At 37.7% G+C, this 5181-nt stretch overlaps 1 long non-coding RNA gene across 1 annotated transcript in view; it reads right to left on the bottom strand.

Annotated features, from left to right (window-relative positions):
* Nucleotides 1–5181, bottom strand: part of LOC144307979 (uncharacterized) — a 155539-nt gene that overhangs the window by 4787 nt on the left and 145571 nt on the right. The window lies entirely within an intron of this gene.

Genomic DNA, 5181 nt, shown 5'->3' with positions numbered 1-5181 from the left:
TTCGAGTGTCGATCTTTGCCCTCGGATGAAATTCCATCCAACGTTTCACGACGATACCAAAAGTGACCCTAGTGATGCTCTCCCTTTTGTAAGGTGGATGATGTTGTGTTTATCATTCCTGATTGAACAAATTAAACCTAATTGGGTCTTCTTCAGTTACGAATGATTACTTTGAGCTTTCTACAGGAGCTTCTTTTTCCCTGCAAAAGCAAGGTCAATGTAAACTATTAAGAGAATTAGTCGCTGTACCGGTTGAATATGTAATTTCAAGTACTCTTCAGAGAATTCTCAAGTTATGAAATCCCTCACGGTTAATTGTTGAAGAATATTCATCAGAACCTCAAGCTGCAAGGACAGAACTTATTTCTTCATTAAAATAAGGCAAGAGAGAAATAGGGTTTAGAAGAAAGCTGCCCCATTAAATCTCTTGACGTGCCGCGTTCCTTTGCTTAAAAAAAATATCCTGGGCTTGTGAATATATGTGGCCTTTGCATTTTAAATATGGTTTGTTGATTCTCTTATCAATGGGTGTTTAGTTGAGTAGGAATGTTAACTTGATCTATTTCCTCACCCCAAAATTGGCTTCTAATTCAGAGGGCGGTTGTTACACCGTCGGAAGATTCACATGAGACTAAACAAAATGCAACCTCATTGGATAAATTCATTGACCCGGGTATTGGAGATCCAAAAGCTGGGCCTACAGAAATTCTTGATTTTTGTTTCTAAATCCATTCTTCAAGATTTAGCAAAGAGTCCCCAGATATATTGAACCTTGTTTTCCCCAATTAAGATGTGTAGCCTGTTTACAATGGTGAATCAACAAAGGCATGCCCAACACTGCAAAACCTCAACAGAGTTGAGGTTTCAAGAATTAATACTGATTTAGGCATGCCCATAGGGCGTGTGGTTATCGGCAGAACACAATTATCCGCCCAAATAATTCAGAAAAAAAAAAAAACACGTATATTTTGCTTTAGAATAGATTTACGCTTTTAACGTAGAATTTAGTGGTAGCTTAATTTGGGGGAATTTACTTAATGTTAATGAAATAAGTACAGAAGGACCCAGATGTTACTACATTAGTGCATTTTTGAAACATACAGAAAAATTGCACTGCATTAGCTGGAGTGAAGAGCAACTTGTATTTATACAACAAATCCTGAATTCTCATTGGCTTTTTGCAAGAAAGGTATATAAATTCCTCCTGGCTTTATGCAAGAAAGGTATAGATATATGTGTATCTACACATATATATTTTTAAAGAAAGATGTGTATATATATTTTTATAATAATATTTTAAAATATGTGTATATGTATATATTTTTTAAGCAGGCTTCACACTAACCCTAAGCCCGAATCCACAACTTGAGGTAAAGATCTGAACTGAGATCAAGAGCTGGACACTAGTGAGCCACACATGTGCCCTGAAAAGGTATATTTTTTTCTATCAGTTATGTTGATCACATGGATGGAGCTCAGGTATCTGGTCCCCTGTTTCTTCTTCTCAGATATGGGACATGTATCTGAATCTTCTGGGCATTGGAAAACATACTCATTTCCAATTCTAAATTATTCTACAATAATATTTATGCTTTTATTTAAAGATTTAATTTGTTTATTTATTTATTTATTTATTTATTTATTTATTTATTTGAGAGAGAGGGAGAATGAGCACAAGCAGGGGGAAGAGGCGGAGGGAAAGGGAGAAGCAGACTCCTCACTGAATGAGAAGCCCAATGCAGGGAATCGATCCCAGACCCTGAGATCATGATCTGAGCCAAAGGCAGACACTTCACCAACTGAGCCACCCAGGTGCCCCTCTACAATAATATTTAAACTCAAACCTTATATACACATCTAATTATATACTATTTTCTATGATTTATAAATATGCATGTATATGTATATTTATATCCATGTATTTTTAAAGATTTTCCACAAGAGGTGTCAGCCCAAACATAGGATTATGTAAGTAACTTTTTTCTCTGAACATCGTTTTCAAGGTATATTCTTGTTGAGACTCATGTTTATCTATCATGCATGTGTATGGGTACATCTGTGTGGGTAAATGCGTGTTACTTATTTCTAACTAGTGTCACATGCCTCTATATTAAGAAGCCATGAAGTCTTTATCACTCTGTTGAATAGTAAGATCGCTTCTTGCTTATTTTTCAGAATATTCAAACTATTAAGTGGAAGCTCCAAGTATCTCCCAAAGCATTGACTGATGTCAAGTGCTTAATGTGAAAGCTTGTATTTCTATGGGAGATGCAACATGTCAAGAACAAACAGAGCTCAGATTTTTTTTTTTCCTCTTTACGGTAATTCCAGAATGACCAATGTCCAATACCTGGTAGATACATGTCCCGTTTTTGTGAGCTGTCTTGAACCACAAACGCCAATAAACGTCAGCGCCATCTTGTTTCGATGATGGCAGTCCCCCTTTATGCATGCAGGCTCCATCCAGAGGAGGAAGGATGAACATCCCAGACATGGCCAGGTGCAGCTCAGGAGAGGTGTTATTTTGGTCTTCATCCCTCACTCCCTGCAGCCACCAGAAGGGAATGTGTCCTCTTACTTCCTGGGAGGAGCAACTTGCCTAGTCATCTTCTCTCCAGATGGAAACATCCAATCTTGGATTTCAGGGACGACAATCCGAAGCCACTCACAATCACTCTTGTTGCAATCATGGACCAACAGAATGGAAGGAGGAAGCAAGTAATGGAACCCAAGAGAAACCTGCATCATTGGGTTTACAAATCCCTTCAAGACTGACTCCCCGCCTATAGGAAATCTTTGCTGACCAAGTGCAGTCCTTATTCAACAGTCTCAGAGATTGATGGGGCATAATGAAAGATCAATTAATGTCATTTGGTCGGCTAACTGATGAACTTCACAGTCTTCTGTAAAAACCTCGCTAAAAAAGCCAAAGTAAACTGCAACAATCTTTAAAATTCTCCACCACCGTGGAAGATCTTGCCGCTCGGCCATGATTTTCTTCACAACCCATGCGGTTCACAGATACACCCATTCTTACACCCATTCTCACCCATTCTTACTGCAATGGCAGTGAGCATCTGGTTAGTATTTGTTGCATTGAAAGAATTCATGAATATTTTGAGCCTAGACTTGTAATAATTATTTTAAGTCTATTGCATATATTTGTAACATTCCTTGTAATGGAGTCTGATTTTTATCAGTACAAAAGATTGTTTCTCCCAAGAATTGTTCATTCTTGACAGTCAACCCTCCTTGTTGGGATTCACAAGCCCTTTATTTTTTAAAATGCAGCCACTGTTGTACTTTTGATAAACTCTTAATCTTTTCAAATCGCTGAAGATTCCTTTATTGATTTTTTTCCCCCTCAGTGGAAATTATCTTCCCATTTTAAATTACATGTGAGTAGAATTTTGACGGGCAAATGCTATTTGATATTATGGCTCGTATCAGCACGCTCATCCTTTAAAAATACACAAGGCTATAATCTTCAGTGTTATTTCACAATGCGCCTGTAGGAATCATTACACACCTCCACGAACATTTACTGCTTATTAACAGGATTCCATATATTCCCCTCACAGAAGAGCTGGAATAAATATACACTATTAATATTTAAAGGATTCATGTGACATTAACTTTGTTTTGCTGTTTTTTTTTTTTTCATTGATGCATAGTTGGATTTGCCTATAGCAACTGTTTTATGAAATACTGCATCTTTCAACACCACCCTGGTCCTCGGAGTTAGGCTGCGTGCCAGGATTGGCACAATCGTCACTGGGGTTTGGGTCCTGGGTGGGGATAACTTATGCCAGACAGCTGCACAAGGTAGACACGTGAAGGATGGACCAGGGAACTCAGCCCTTGTACTTACCTAGAACGTGAGAGGGACATATCTGGTGATACCGGATATGATGATATGACATATTATATATATATATCACATGACGTTATCTATCTCAAGGGGATTAATGAAAGGCAGTCTGCTTTTGAAACCTAATTTGGAACACGATACCATAATTCGTGAACTGAATTTCCAATCCATATGATGATGATATATATATATATGATATGATATATGTGTTGATGACAAATATGATGTGATGATATGACAGATGTATGGTGTAATATGAAATATTGACATATGTGATGTATGACGTGATATGCTGTGATGATATGTTGGGTGTATGGTATGACATGCTCTGTGAAATAGATCATATGACACATGATATGATGTGATGATTATTGTATGACATGCTGTGATATATGACATGACACATGATATGATGTGATGATATGACATATGGCATGTGATATTTGCAATACATGATACAATATATGATGTATGACATGATGTATGATACATGATAGGAAACGTATGATATACAATGTGAGGGTATGGCATATGTGACGATGGCATGACACATGGCATATGATATATATGATAATATATGATCCATGTATCACGTGGCACATGATACTATGAGACTTATGATATACAAGGTAATGATACGGCATATATGATATATGGTGTGATGATAGGACATATATGACATATGTGATGGGATATGATGCATACATGATATAATTATATAGTATCATTTCATCATATGGATTGGAATACCCATATGCTGAAATGGCTTGTTTCTAATCCATCGCTATATGCACATATCAGATCATCAATATCATATGATATATATGGATATCTACATATATATTCCAGTCCTGCCTTCCGTCTCTTGCGATGGGGTTTTCATGGGGACAGCATTGGGGTCTGCTTGGATGTTTCTCTTGCCCATGTCATGTCTGGTTCTGAAATATCCATATCAATCTCTAAAGCTCTTACAAATTCTAATTAATTAAGGGCTTCCCATTAATGAATCCATTTCTGTTTAAACCAGCTGGAAGGCTTCTTTGAAAAATGCTGATCTCGTAATAGGAGCCTGATTCTCCTAGCTTTAATTAGTGGTTCGGTTAATGATGTTGCTAGTGAGCTCTGGGACGGGCACATTCCCAAGGAGTCCCAGAACATCTCAAAGGCACGGGAAATCTTTCCCAGCCCTCCTACCCCTTTGCAGTCCCGGATTTCGTCTGTCCTTGATTTGTGCCTGTTTATTCGCATAAACAGAAAGTGGCGTCTTGAATCTAAAAGACAGGTCGCTACCGTCCAATTTTACGATGAGG

The sequence above is a fragment of the Canis aureus genome, chromosome X, assembly GCF_053574225.1.
Source record: "Canis aureus isolate CA01 chromosome X, VMU_Caureus_v.1.0, whole genome shotgun sequence".
NCBI classification, from domain to species: Eukaryota; Metazoa; Chordata; class Mammalia; order Carnivora; family Canidae; genus Canis; species Canis aureus.
The sequence above is the reverse complement of the archived record's forward strand: the minus strand, read 5'-3'. Positions and strand labels throughout refer to the sequence as shown.